Raw genomic sequence first — 15,956 nt, forward strand, 5'->3', positions numbered from 1 at the left:
CCCTAGACATAGGTCGCGGGAGCATTAGTGACCCCCCCCCCCTTGGCCTCCCTCTCTTCCTAGGCTGGAGGAATTTCTACAGGAGCAGGAGGAGGCACTTGCCGAGAGAAGAAGTTCAGCATAACTGGCTTGAGTAGAGATGGTAGGAGTTCGGGATGCACATGGGAGGGAGGAAGGAGCAGCTTGTAGGTTACCGAATTGATGTGCCTCAGCACCTCGAAAGAACCCAGGAAATGAGTAGCAAGTTTGTAGCCAGGGATCTTTAGCCAGACATATCACCAGACTTTATCACCTGGAGAGAAGATAGGAAGAGGCCTGCATTTCATATCAGCCTGGAGCTTGGTTCGAGCAGAAGCCTGTAGCAAGGACAGGCGAGTCTGCTCCCTAATGGACTTCAGATCCTGTACCAACACCTCAAGTGCAGAAACGTCCGAGGACACAGGTAGAGGAAGAGGAGGGCATGGGTGCAGTCCATAATTGATGAAGAATGGAGAAGAGCCAACAGATGCTGAATCCAGAGAGTCATCAAAAAACTCTGCCCATTGCAACATTGGCAGAAACAAAATGACGGAGATAGCAGCCCAGAAATTAGAGACAAACTCAACCCCCGATCAGAAACGATGTGCTGGGGAAGTCTATGGAGTCGGAAGATGTAATGGAAGAACTGGCTGGTAAGGCGTGGAGCAGACGGCAGACCTGGCAGAGGAATAAAATATGACATTTTGGAAAACCGGTCAGTTACCACCCAGATGACGGTACTGCCAGAGGAAGGCGGAAGGTCCGTGATGAAGTCCATAGCCACGTGAGTCCACGGGCAGCTGGGTATCAGCAGGTTTCAGACTACATGGCTTATTTCGGGCACCGTAATTGCAGGAGCCCACGAAGTCCCATACACCCTTGACTAGATCTGGCCACCACTAGAAACGGGAAATGAGGGCAACAGCGCTGCACCCCGTGGTGCCCAGCCACACAGCAAAAGAAGAGTGGTCAGCGATCTTGTAGTGGGTTGAGTTGCTGAGCGGAGATTCATAGTAATCTGTGAACATGCAGACCGGGAAATGACCTCCCTCCAGGAGATAGCGCCACTCTTCAAGGGAAAGTTCAATCGTAAAAAATTCTCGGTCCTCTATAGAATAATTCCTCTCTGTGGAGGAGAAAGTCTTCGAGAAAAAACCCGCAAGTGAGAGTTCAGCGTTAGGGCCCTTTCTGGGTGAGTACCACCCCAGCTACTGAGGAGGCATCAACTTCCTGGGGGGAAAGCCTTCTCTGTATCAGGCCGTGGGAGAACTGGGGCTGAGGCAAAAGCTGATTTTAATTTAGAGAAGGCTTCTTCAGCTTCCAGAGTTGGGGATTGGCCCAGGAATCTTTGTATTGCACAGAGTCCTACAGGGCGTGGCCATTGAAGAACTGCAGACAACTTGGCTGGATCCATCTGTAGGTCTCTGTCAGAGAGAATGTACCCGGGGAAGGGAAGACTCTTCTGATGGAACTGGCATTTCTCAAGTTTGGCGTAGAGGCGATTGGCTCTTAAATGACTGAGGACTTGCCGTACGTGGGACCGATGACATTCATGGTCTATAGAGAACACCAGGATATCGTCAAAATAGATCGAGTAAGATAGATATAGCAAGTCTCTGAAGATGTCGTTGACAAATTCTTGAAAGATGGCTGGTGCAATACAGAATAATGGAGAGGGGTTCAGAGTACAGGATAGCACTTCTTAAAGGTAAACTTGTTAAGACCGCAGTAGTCTATACATGGACAGAGTGACCCATCCTTTTTGGTCACAAAGAAGAACCCTGCACTGGCTGGAGAAGATTTACATATGAATCCCCTCTACAGGTTCTCTTTGTTGTAAGTCGGCATTGCTGTGGTTTTGGGAACCGACAGGGAGTACACCCGACCCCATGGAGGAGACATGCCCGTCAGCAAGTCAACAGGGCAGTCATAGGTGCGGTGGCAAAGTCTGTGCTTGCTTCCTTTAGATGACATCCGCAAAATCTTGATAGCAAGCTAGGAGACCCTCCAGAGGCTTGGAGACCATAGAAGAGACCAAGACAGGTACAGGATGAGGAACCACCATACAGCGAGACTGGCAATCTGGTCCCCAACAAAGAATATCCCCCGTCTTCCAGTTAAGAACAGGGGCGTTGAGCAGCAACTACGGAAGACCCAACAGGAGGGAAGACATGGACCAAGGTAGCATGTAGAAAGACAGTCTCTCTTTATGAAGTGCTCCGACAAAGGCTCAGTCGGGACCGGATCGATCAGTATAAGATTCCAGAGTGTGGGTAACAATGTGCCTGGATTATCAGGGTACAGGTTTTATCTACACTTTTATTTAGCTTCTAAACAGTCTACATTGAAAAAGAGAGATGAAACAGATGGGAGTCATGAGATGGACATAAGACACAATGACACACTCAGCTCTGCTATCTCACCTAATAATAATAAATAATGATCTTTATTTATATAGAGCCATCATATTTTGTAGCTTTATAAATCATAGGTGACATATACAAATATAATATTACATTACAGAGTACAAACATTCACATGGAACAATAGTAGGGAGGGTCCTGATCACAAGAACTTACAGTCTGTGAGAATAAAACATACAGTCAGCACTGCTATGCCCTCCTCCCCTTGGATCAAGAGCTTATCTTGTCTATAGAGCTGCTGCGGGGCAGGAAGTACCTGTGTCTGTATTGCTCTCTGCCTCCTGCCCCTCCCTCTGCAGTACAGGAGAAGCTATTTATGGAGAGGAATCTGCCCGACCATGTAAACACCAGGACCGATAGAGACAGGTTGGAATTATAGCTGCATTTTTGTTAACATTAAATTAGAGAATGTGTTATTTTGTTATCCTGAGTATATTTAAGAATCTTGTCTTCATGGGAATAGCCCTTTAATTCTATATGGAGCACCATGAAGGCCTTGGACTGAACCTCTTATGCAGACGTATCGGTCTTCTCCAAGTCCGGCATCTCCAAACTACTTGGCACTACTCTACTACCTCCTGGATCAGCTCCTGGTTCTCCCGTCATGTGCCCAACCGAAATAACGTTCAGTCTCCTTATATACAATTTGTACTTCCGGTTGCCATCAGTGGTATAGCCCACACCTAAGAAACTATTTGTTCCCTGATCGTTACTACATTTCTACCGGACAATAATCAGGAACAGGATATTATATATCTGAGCACCAAGACGTCTTATCTTCTGTAGACAACAGCAGAAGTCAACCCAAGGATGGAAATCTGACTATTGGGTCATATTTCTTGAACTATGTAAATTAACATGGCTTCTCCCCTGTGTGAGTTCTCCGGTGTATGACAAGACTCCAGTTATCACTAAAAAATGTCCACATTCACTGACCACATGTCCACATGACAATGGCTTCTACCCAGTGTGGATTTTCTGATGAAAAACAAGAGATTGTTTATGAATAAAACATTTTCCACACTCACTACATGAAAAAGGTTTCTCCCCTGTGTGAATTCTCTGGTGTTTTACAAGACCTGACTTCCAAATGAAGCGTTTCCCACATTCATTACATGAGAATGGCTTCTCTCCTGTGTGAGTTCTCTGATGGCTAATAAGAGACGGTTTCTGAGTATAACATTTCCCACATTCAGTACATGAAAATGACTTCTCCCCCGTGTGACTTTTTTGATGTCTACCAAGATCTGATTTTTGACTAAAACTTTTCCCACATTCTGTACATGAAAATGGCTTCTCCCCTGTATGAATTATCTCATGTTTAGCGAGACCTGATTTCAGAGTAAAACATTTTCCACATTGTCGACATGAAAACGGTTTCTCTCCGCTGTGAATTCTCTTATGTCTAACAAAATTAGATTTTTTGTTAAAACATTTACCACATTCAGTACACAATAATGGTTTCTCCCCTGTGTGAGTTCTCAGATGTTCCAAATAACTTAAACTATGCATAAAACATTTCCCACATTCAGTACATAAAAATGTCTTCTCCCCGGTGTGACTTCTCTGATGTATAACAAGACTTGATTTCCGACTGAAACATTTTCCACACTCACTGCATGGAAATGGTTTTTCCCCTGTGTGAGTTCTCTGATGTATAACAAGCTCTGATTTCCAATCGAAGCATTTCCCACATTCACTACATGGAAATGGTGTCTCTCCTGTGTGTGTTCTCTCATGTACAACAAGACTTGATTTCCAATTGAAGCATTTTCCACATTTAGTACATGAGAATGGCTTCAGCCCTGTGTGAATTCTCTGATGTCTCACAAGAACTGATGTCTGGGTAAAACTTTTTCCACATTCACTGCATGAAAATGGCTTCTCCCCTGTGTGAGTTCTCTGATGTCTAACAAGGTGTGATGTCTGGATAAAAGACATTCCACATTCAGTACATGGAAATGGCTTCTCCCCTGTGTGAGTTCTCTGATGGACAAGAAGACTTGATTTCTGGGTGAAATGCTTTTTACATTCCGGGCATGAATACTTTTTATCACCATGATATTCATCCTCTGTGGAAGGATTAGAATGATTGTCTTCTTCTTCTCCTGCAGATGAGGGGGGATGTCCATGGGAAACTCTTGTACTTTCGTTTTCTAAAAAATACAGGTAAGACGTATACATTTAAAGTGTGGCTACCACCAGGATGAAAGACTGTATGCAAATGAGCCTGAGGGGTTCCAGGCTCCATTAACACCTATGGAGCCCCTCAGGCTCATTTGCATACAGTCTTTCATCCTGGTGGTAGATGCCCTCTAACCCCTTAACGACCTTGCCCTTTGTTTTTTCATTTCCATTTTTCATTTCCCTCTTTCAAAAATCTAACTTTTTTTATTTTTCCATGTACAGCGCTGTGTGACGGCTTGTTTTCTGTGTAACAAATTGCACTTCATAGCGACGGTATTTATTATTCCATGCCGTGTACTGGGAAGCGGGAAAAAAATTCCCAATGAAATTGGTGAAAAAAAAACGCATTTGCGCCTTTTATTGTGTGATTTTACGGCTTTCACTGTGCGGCACAATGACAGGTCTACTTTATCCTTTGGGTCGGTACGATTATGGGGATAACACATTATAAAACCTATAAATGTTTTTATACATTTACAAAAATTAAAACCTCCTGTACTAAAAAAATTGGTATTTTTTTTTTTGCCAACTTCTGGCACTAATAACATTTTCATACTTCGGTGTACGGAGCTGTGTGTGGTGTCATTTTGTGCGACTTTTGATGGTGTTTTCGATGCTACCATTTTTAAAATTTTTACAATTTTTCAGTCTCTTTAGATCAAATCGCACATTGTAATGAATGGGTTAAAACGAGACATGGCGACCAATCGCAGCTCCCCGATGACATCATGTCAAGCTGCTTGCGGCGATGGACAGGATAACAACCACGATCGGTGCTAGCACCGGTTGCGAGTGTTACCAGTAAGCCCTCTCCATGCACCCGTAATAGTCCGCCGTGCGTCTAGGTGAGGGGTCAGGGGTCAGGATGAGCGTTTGTTATATGTACTTGGTTTTATGGCAGTGTGTAATCCGTTATGGATTTTAGATAACAAATGTTTCTAAAACAGCAGAGTAATGTAGATGGGGAGCGAGAACGGCAGAGGCACAGACAGCGCTTGTGTATGCGTTACATTTACATTCGCCAGCCTGGGGTCAGCAAGTAATCCAGAAAGGAAGAGAATAAATCATCCATCAGGAAGACAAGGAATCCAGAAAGTGACATCTACTTACAGCGACCCCAAGTGTGTAATGTACACTCACCGGCCACTTTATTAGGTACACCATGCTGGTAACGGGTTGGACCCCCTTTTGCCTTCAGAACTGCCTCAATTCTTCGTGGCATAGATACAACAAGGTGCTGGAAGCTCCTCAGAGATTTTGCTCCATATTGACATGATGGCATCACACAGTTGCCGCAGATTTGTCGGCTGCACATCCATGATGCGAATCTCCCGTTCCACCACATCCCAAAGATGCTCTATTGGATTGAGATCTGGTGACTGTGGAGGCCATTTGTGTCCAGTGACCTCATTGTCATGTTCAAGAAACCAGTCTGAGATGATTCCAGCTTTATGACATGGCGCATTATCCTGCTGAAAGTAGCCATCAGATGTTACAGGGTACATTGTGCTCATAAAGGGATGGACATGGTCAGCAACAATACTCGGGTAGGCTGTGGCGTTGTACCAAGGGGCCCAAAGACACCATGACACCACCACCACCAGCCTGAGCCGCTGATACAAGGCAGGATGGATCCATGACACCACCACCACCAGCCTGAACCGCTGATACAAGGCAGGATGGATCCATGACACCACCACCACCAGCCTGACCCGCTGATACAAGGCAGGATGGATCCATGCTTTCATGTTGTTGATGCCAAATTCTGACCCTACCATCCGAATGTCGCAGCAGAAATCGAGACTCATCAGACCAGGCAACGTTTTTCCAATCTTCTACTGTCCAATTTCGATGAGCTTGTGCAAATTGTAGCCTCAGTTTCCTGTTCTTAGCTGAAAGGAGTGGCACCCGGTGTGGTCTTCTGCTGCTGTAGCCATCTGCCTCATAGTACGACGTTCTGTGCGTTCAGAGATGCTCTTCTGCCTACCTTGGTTGTAACGGGTGGCGATTTGAGTCACTGTTGCCTTTCTATCAGCTCGAACCAGTCTGCCCATTCTCCTCTGACCTCTGGCATCAACAAGGCATTTCCGCCCACAGAACTGCCGCTCACTGGATGTTTTTTCTTTTTCGGACCATTCTCTGTAAACCCTAGAGATGGTTGTGCGTGAAAATCCCAGTAGATCAGCAGTTTCTGAAATACTCAGACCAGCCCTTCTGGCACCAACAACCATGCCACGTTCAAAGGCCTCAAATCACCTTTCTTCCCCATACTGATGCTCGGGAGAACTGCAGGAGATTGTCTTGACCATATCTACATGCCTAAATGCACTGAGTTGCCGCCATGTGATTGGCTGATTAGAAATTAAGTGTTAACGAGCAGTAGGACAGGTGTACCTAATAAAGTGGCCGGTGAGTGTATAAGGGAAGAATAACCCACAAGATACATGAAAGGCTCTTACCCTCCTCTGTCACTGATGAGGGGATTTCCTCTCCGCTCCTCCTTCCACCACAACTTTCCTGGAAAGATCCAACATGAAGGACCTGAGAAAAAAAGGAAATGTCTCCAGAGATTCTCTTATATCCAAGTGATGGACAGAAACCTCCAGAACCAGGAACTAAGGGGAATAATCTCCTGCAGGAGGAGACGGGATCCACATTCATCCCAATATTTTACACATCAACATCAATGTTCCGGTTATATTACTGCATAACCCGATGTGACCCGACCCTGAGGTGGAGACTCATGGACACCAGGGACAAGATTATTCACTTCTCCTGCTCTGAGCCACAAGTTCCATGTCATATGTCGAGCTATTTGCAGTTATGACCGACCACAACAACCATCAACATTTCATAGATCACCACCAACTGAATCTCATCTCAACCTACCTGATGATCAAGGACATTCTCCTCTGGCTCCACCTTTACAATATGAAAATATTGAGTACTGGGACATCTCTCTGGTTCCTGTGTAATATCCCGGGAATCTCCAGGACTGGGACATCTCTCTGGTTCCTCTTTAATATCCCGGGAATCTCCAGGACTGGGACATCTCTCTGGTTCCTGTGTAATATCTCGGGAATCTCCAGGACTGGGACATCTCTCTGGTTCCTGTGTAATATCTCGGGAATCTCCAGGACTGGGACATCTCTCTGGTTCCTGTGTAATATCTCGGGAATCTCCAGGACCGGGACATCTCTCTGGTTCCTGTGTAATATCCCGGGAATCTCCAGGACTGGGACATCTCTCTGGTGGATTTCTCTGACTGGATCCATCTATAGGAAATATACACAGTGACTGATACATTGTCTATATGTGATGATGAGATGATGGAGGAGGTGACCTCACACCTGCTCTGTCCTCTATAATCAGGAAGGTCTCCTCTTACCTGGTGATGTGAGGGGCTGGTGGTCCTCCATCATGATGTCCTTGTACTGGTCCTTGTGTCCTTCTATATACTCCCACTCCTCCATGGAGAAATAGACAGTGACGTCCTGACACCTTATAGGAACCTGACACCCACAATGACACAGTCATCACCCAGACACCTCCCTTGTGTTATTGTACAATGTCCCAGCATTCCCGGCAGCGCTCACCTCTCCGCTCAGCAGCTCAGTGATCCTGGAGGTAAGTTCTAGGATCTTCTGCTCATGTATCAGTGAATGAGGTGGAGGCTCGGTGATGGGGCTCTGGGTCCATCCTCCTGACACACGGGGGGTCACACACTCACCAGACGACTTCTTCACTACTGTGTAATCCTGTGTATGGGGAGACACTGATCACTACATAGATCCTAAGAATCCTTCACCTCTCCAGTCATTTCCCGCTGTTATTCCTAGAGATAAGAGCCGTGTCCTGGGAGACTCTCACCTCTCCGGTTATCGAGGAGATCATCTCTATGGTAATGTCCAATATCCTCGCATCCATGTAGTCTCTGCCACTGTCCATTCCTGGGCAGCGATTCACGGTCATGAAGTTCTTGTACTGATCCTTGCGTCCTTCTATATACTCCCACTCCTCCATGGAGAAATAGACAGTGATGTCCTGACACCTTATAGGAACCTGTCACACACAATGACACAGTCATCACCCAGACCCCTCCCTTGTACAATGTCCCAGGTTGGGAAGTGAGATTGCACCATACGGAGACTTTGCCATTAAATGCCGCCTTGCAGGCTTATGGAGACTTACAGCTATTAATGCTCCACTAGGGTATTCTGGGAAATATTAAAATAAGTTTTCCAGGATGGGATACAGAAAACCGCTCCTCTTTTACTACCATGTAAGGCAGCCAACCTTCACATCAAGCAGGAAACCTAATAGCAGGATTAAAGCAAGGAGCCTTGACTGGAAAAGTCTCTGTAAGGAGGAGTCTTATTCCTCAGAATTCCAAAGAAGAAAAGGGGCATCCAAATAATTGTCTTTGTTTTCTTTAAAAATCCATAATGTTTATTTCATATATAGTTTAAAATAAGCATTCGGTCCATGTTCCAAGCATAGCGACCTACGCGTTTCGAACTATCGTATTTAGTTCTTATTCATGGTCTGAACAATACAGAAGTAACAAACACAAAAAGAAAAAAAAGAGGCACATAACAACTGTGGAACATTTAGCTAATTGGGGCATTGGGATATTTGGAAATCCGTTTCCTAAAGAGAATTGATAGGGAGAGCAGAATATATCCAAGAAAGATCCATACGCCAACATTTATAATTATCACGTTGATAAGTTAATAAAGATACATGAGGTCTGTTCTATTATTTAAACCTTTCCGATCCTTGTCAGAAGATTTAAGATCCAGAAAGCTTCACGATTGCGCAGCTTCCGATCCGGACTGAGATGGGCATATTGCATACAGACCCATCACTATCACCCGCAGTCGGTGCTTATAACATAGCAGCACATGGGCGCCGCCATCTTTATTGAGATCGGTGCTCCCCTGAACGTCATCGGCAAAAGGCGATCGGTTGCTATGGCAGCCTCGGGTCTTCGTCAGACCCGAGGCTGCAAAAACGCCATATACTGCAATACAGTTGTATTTCAGTGAATGGTAGGAACAATCAGACCTTCTAGGGTTAATGTACCCTAGAGGGTCTAAGAAATAGTGAAAAAAAAGGTTAAAAAAATGTATAAAATATTACAAATTCTAATCACCCCCCTTTCCCTAGAACTGATATAAAACATAATAAATGTCAGGCTTAGAGGTTGTGGATCCTCTGAACCACTGCGGACGATGGCACAAGCCACTACCTGGGACCGGAGTCTAAGTGGCACCCGGTTTTCACCAGAGCCCGCCGCAAAGCGGGTTGGACTTGCTGCGGCGTGGTACCACCAGGTCGTTCCACAGGCGTGACTTGTCCGCAGTGGCAGCCAAGGTCGAGGTACAGAATCGGCAGGCAATCTCGAAGTCGGGGTCAGGCAGGAGGTCTGGACAGGCAACACAGGTTCGTAGTCAGAGTCGTAGCAACAGGTCAGGACAGGCGGCAAACGAGCGTAGTCAGAAACGGAACCGGGGTCACAACAGGAAATCTCAAGAACAGCACAAGGCATCAAATACAGCTTTCTCTAGGACGCAAGGCACAAAGATCCGGCAAGGGTAACAGGAAGAGGCAGGGTTAAATAGTTAAAGGGGAAAAGACCAGCGCCAATTAGTGGCGCGCTGGCCCTTTAAATTTGCAGAACTTCCCGCGCGCGCGCCCTAGCTGTCGGGGACGCGCGCGCACAGCTGAAGGGGACGGAGCAGCCGCGGATGGAGCCGATGCCGGCGGGACAGGAGCCGGGACCCGTGAATAGCGCTTGCGGCGCGCTGGCAGGGGAACAAAGGCACGGGTGAGCCCGCGACCCGCGCCGGGGATCGCGGGACCACCCGTGACAGTACCCCCCCCCCCCTTCGGCCTCCCCCTTTTTCTGGGCTGGAGGAATTTCTGCAGGAGGTCCTGGTCCAGGATATTGTCCTCAGGCTCCCAGGATCTCTCCTCCGGCCCGAACCCCTTCCAGTCAACCAAGAAGAACCGCTTACCCCTTACGGTCTTGGCATCAAGGATCTCCTTTACCTCATAGATGTCAGAGGAGTCGGCCACAGGAGCAGGAGGAGACAGCTGTCGGGAAAAGCGGTTCAGGATGACAGGCTTGAGCAGGGAGACATGGAAGGAGTTCAGGATGCGCATGGTGGGAGGAAGGCGCAGCTTATAGGAGACTGGATTGATGCGATGCATTACCTCGAAGGGACCCAGGAAACGAGGACCGAGCTTGTAGCCAGGAATTTTAAGCCGGACGTATTTGGAGGACAGCCAAACCTTGTCACCAGGAGAGAAGAAGGGGGAAGGCCTGCGTCTTTTATTGGATTGAAATCTTGTTTGAGTAGAAGCCTGTAATAAGGAAAGGTGGGTCTGTTCCCAGATGGTTTTTAAGTCCTGTACCAACTCCTCAACAGCAGGAACATTAGAAGCCACGGGTAGAGGCAGAGGCGGGCGAGGATGGAGTCCATAGTTGACAAAAAATGGAGCGGAGCCCGCTGATGCAGAGTCCAAGGAGTTATAGGAGAACTCCGCCCAAGGCAACAGTTGGGACCAATCGTCCTGACGGGCAGAAACAAAGTGGCGTAGATAGCAGCCCAAAGTCTGGTTAACTCTCTCCACCTGCCCGTTCGACTGGGGATGATAGGCGGAAGAGAAGTCCAACTTCACCTGTAGTTGGCTACAGAGAGAACGCCAAAATTTCGAGACAAACTGTACTCCACGGTCAGAGACTATGTGTCGTGGAAGTCCATGGAGTCGGAAGATGTGGTGAAAGAACTGGTCGGCAAGGCATGGAGCAGCTGGCAAACCTGGCAGAGGAATAAAATGGGCCATCTTAGAGAACCGGTCAGTCACCACCCAGATGACGGTATTGCCTGAAGAAGGCGGTAGATCCGTGATGAAATCCATAGCAATATGAGTCCATGGACAGCTGGGTATCGGCAACGGCAGAAGAAGACCAGCAGGCTTAAGACGTGAAGGCTTATTCCGGGCACAGGAAGTACAGGCACCCACAAAATCCCGGACATCCCTGGCCACCAGTAGAATCGGGTAATGAGGGCAGGGTGCCCAGCCACACGAGAACAATGACCCCAAGACAGAATTCTCCTCCGCAGCGCAGGTCGTACGTATGTCTTGCCAGGAGGTAATAGACGAAGATCCACCGGCGCGGCCAGTACAAGTCGGTCAGGAGAGATGACATGACGAGGAACCGGTTCTTCCCCAATGACATCCGGGCACGAGAAAGGGCGTCAGCCTTGATGTTCTTCTCGGCCGGACGGAAATGAATGAGAAAATTGAACCGGGCGAAGAAGAGTGACCAGCGAGCTTGGCGTGGGTTGAGCCGCTGAGCAGTCTGGAGATAGAGGAGGTTTTTGTGGTCTGTATAGATGCTGACCGGAAACCGAGCTCCCTCCAGGAGATAACGCCACTCTTCCAGGGCAAGCTTGATCGCCAATAATTCTCGATCTCCTATACCGTAATTCCTCTCTGTGGAGGAAAAAGACTTGGAGAAGAATCCACAGGTGACTGTGCGGCCTTTGGGGCCCTTCTGCGTGAGGACTGCTCCGGCCCCTACCGAGGAGGCATCCACTTCCAGATGAAACGGCTTTTCAATATCGGGACGCACCAGGACTGGAGCCGAGGCAAACAAAGATTTTAAGTTCTTAAAGGCCTCCTCAGCTGCCGGAGTCGGGGATTCTTGGTAAGCGCCACAATTGGAGACACCAGAGAGGAGAAATGTGGGATGAACTGGCGGTAATAATTCGCAAAGCCCAGAAATCGCTGTATAGCGCGCAGTCCCAGTGGGCGAGGCCACTGAAGAACCGCCGACAGCTTGGCAGGATCCATACGGAGACCTTTGTCCGAGATGACATAGCCGAGAAATAGAATACTCTGCTGATGGAACAGACACTTCTCGAGCTTGGCATAGAGACGATTGGTCCTTAATCGACTGAGTACTTGCCGTACTTGGACTTGGTGGGTCTCAAGGTCCGGAGAAAACACGAGGATATCGTCCAGATAGACCACCACACAGACATAAAGCAAGTCTCTAAAGATGTAATTCACGAACTCCTGAAAGACGGCTGGTGCATTACAGAGTCCGAATGGCATCACCAGGTACTCAAAGTGTCCATCACGGGTATTAAAAGCGGTCTTCCATTCATCCCCTTGGCGGATACGAATGAGGTTGTAAGCCCCACGAAGATCCAATTTGGAGAAGATCTTGGCTCCACGAAGGCGGTCAAACAACCCAGTGACCAATGGCAACGGATAACGGTTCTTAACCGTGATTTTGTTAAGACCGCGATAGTCTATGCATGGTCGAAGTGACCCGTCCTTTTTGGTCACAAAGAAAAAACCTGCACCAGCCGGGGAGGAAGACTTACGTATAAATCCCCTCTGCAGATTTTCTTGGATATAGTCCGACATGGCTGTGGTTTCTGGTACTGAGAGCGGATACACACGACCCTGTGGGGGAGAAGTGCCCGGCAACAGATCCACAGGACAGTCGTAGGGACGGTGAGGTGGCAACGTCTCAGCTTGCTTCTTTGAGAAGACATCACGAAAGTCCTTATAACATGCAGGAAGACCCTCCAGGGCCTTAAGGGTCACAGAAGAAGCCAGAACAGGCACAGGACGAGGCAAATCCACACAGCGAGATTGGCAATCGGGTCCCCACCGAAGGATCTCCCCCATCTTCCAGTCAAGAATGGGTGCGTGGAACTGCAACCATGGTAGACCCAACAGGATGGAGGATGTGGAACGTGGAAGCACATAAAAGGACAGTCTCTCCTTGTGCAGCGCACCGACTTGCACGGACAGTGGCTTGGTGCGGTAGTGGACCGGGTCAGAAAGGATTTGTCCACTGACGGAGGAGATGACCAACGGCCTTTCAAGATGGACCACAGGAAGGTGATGCCGGGAGACCAAGGCGGCATCCACGAAGTTCCCCGCGGAACCTGAGTCCAAGAAGGCAGAGACCTGGATCTGGGTGCCGGTGCCCACGCTGAGAAGCACCGGTATCATCAAACGTGGAGAAGCTTTGCTCACACCTAGGGACGCTTCTCCCAAGAACCCTAGGTGCTGGCGTTTCCCGAAGGTCGGGGACAGATAGGACAAGACCCCAGGAAGTGTTCAGGACTGGCACAGTAGAAGCAGAGATTTCCCTGACGCCTTCTGATACGCTCCTGGGTAGAGAGTCTGAGCCTGTCCACCTCCATTGGCTCCTCCACAGGTGGTACATCAGGAGGCTGGAGCGGTCTTTGAAAAGCAGGAGCCAGGTGAGGAAATCGTTGTGGGCGAACTTGGGGTTGCTCTAGGCGTAATTCCTCGGCACGCTCTCTAAATCGCACATCAATCCGGGTGGCTAAGGTGATAAGACCACCCAGGGTAGACGGCAGATCCCAGGCGGCCAGAGCGTCTTTAACATGAGAGGCAAGTCCCTTCTTGAAGGTTGCGGACAGGGCCGCATCGTTCCAGGAGAGTTCCGTGGCCAAGGTACGGAACTGGACCGCATATTCTCCCACGGATGAGCCCCCCTGGCGGAGATTCAACAGCGCAGTCTCAGCGGAAGAGGCCCGTGCAGGTTCCTCAAAAACGGACCGGAACTCTGCCAGAAATGCAGTGAGATTGTCTGTGACCGGGTCGCCTCTGTCCCAGAGAGGAGTAGCCCAGGCCAGGGCCTTACCAGAGAGAAGGCTGACGATGAAGGCCACCTTGGATCGTTCCGTGATGAATTGAGACGGCATCAACTCAATATGCAGGGAGCACTGGGTTATGAAGCCCCTGCAAGACTTGGGATCACCATCATACTTCCCGGGCATAGACAGCCGTAGCCACGGTTCAGCGGCGGGAAGAGAAGCCGGGGTAGCGGGAGCCACTGGAGCGGCCTCAGGAACCTGTTGTTGCTGCTGGGTGGCCAGCAGCTGCTGCAGCATGGCGGTAACCTGTTCCAGCTGTTGGCGTTGAGCGACAATCTCTCGGGATTGTTGACCCACGAAGGCAGCCAGAATCGGCCGAGTACGAAGTGGCACCTCAGCGGGATCCATGGCCGGATCTTACTGTCAGGCTTAGAGGTTGTGGATCCTCTGAACCACTGCGGACGATGGCACAAGCCACTACCTGGGACCGGAGTCTAAGTGGCACCCGGTTTTCACCAGAGCCCGCCGCAAAGCGGGTTGGACTTGCTGCGGCGTGGTACCACCAGGTCGTGGTACAGAATCGGCAGGCAATCTCGTAGTCGGGGTCAGGCAGGAGGTCAGGACGGGCAGCACAGGTTCGTAGTCAGAGTTGTAGCAACAGGTCAGGACAGGCGGCAAAGGAGCGTAGTCAGAAACGGAACCGGGGTCACAACAGGAAATCTCAAGAACAGCACAAGGCATCAAATACAGCTTTCTCTAGGGCGCAAGGCACAAAGATCCGGCAAGGGTAACAGGAAGAGGCAGGGTTAAATAGTTAAAGGGGAAAAGACCAGCGCCAATTAGTGGCGCGCTGGGCCTTTAAATTTGCAGAACTTGCCGCGCGCGCGCCCTAGCTGTCGGGGACGCGCGCGCACAGCCGAAGGGGACGGAGCAGCCACGGACGGAGCCGAAGCCGGCGGGACAGGAGCCGGGACCCGTGAGTAGCGCTTGCAGCGCGCTGGCGGGGGACCAAAGGCACGGGTGAGCCCGCGACCCGCGCCGGGGATCGCGGGACCACCCGTGACAATAAACAGTAAAAATCACAGACACATTAGGTATTGCCGCGTCCCAAAATGCCCGATCTATCAAAATATAAAAACGGTTACCTGGAGTTCAGATTTTTTTCTATTCCTATGGGCGAAAACGTAGACATATCACCTCCATGTACTTGTAAAAAAATGCTTAGATAAGCTGGATATGTGTTTCTCACTAAGACTGGAACCATCAGAGACTTGTTCACCAATGCGACAATTGTACTGCCAACATATTGTATGTTACACGAAGTGCAAGTAACCCGGGACACATTTACTTACCTGTCCTGTCGCGATCCCCAAAAGTGCATTGTCCGTGTGCGGGGAGTCACTAAGATCCTGCACCCGATATCCTGCATGTGTCACTTCCCCGCTCAGGTCCCCGGAGTTCACCTTCTTCTTCCTGGTGCATGTAGGTGCATTGTCCGTGTATAATGCGCTGTGCGGGGAGTCACTAAGATCCTGGGCCCGATATCCTGCATGTGTCGCTTCCCCGCTCAGGTCCCCGGAGTTCACCTTCTTCTTCCTGGTGCATGTAAGTGCTTGGGCTTGTGACATGATTTGAATCTTAAATCCCGTGCTCAGTCCGAATCAGTCGG

The 15,956-nt window shown here is 49.0% G+C and overlaps 1 pseudogene; it reads right to left on the bottom strand.

The window, feature by feature from the left end:
* Positions 1–2,466: 2,466 nt before the first annotated feature.
* The window catches only part of LOC140116868 (uncharacterized), a 34,910-nt pseudogene continuing 21,420 nt past the window's right edge, over positions 2,467–15,956 (bottom strand).

Source organism: Engystomops pustulosus, chromosome 2 (genome assembly GCF_040894005.1).
Source record: "Engystomops pustulosus chromosome 2, aEngPut4.maternal, whole genome shotgun sequence".
Lineage (NCBI taxonomy): Eukaryota > Metazoa > Chordata > Amphibia > Anura > Leptodactylidae > Engystomops > Engystomops pustulosus.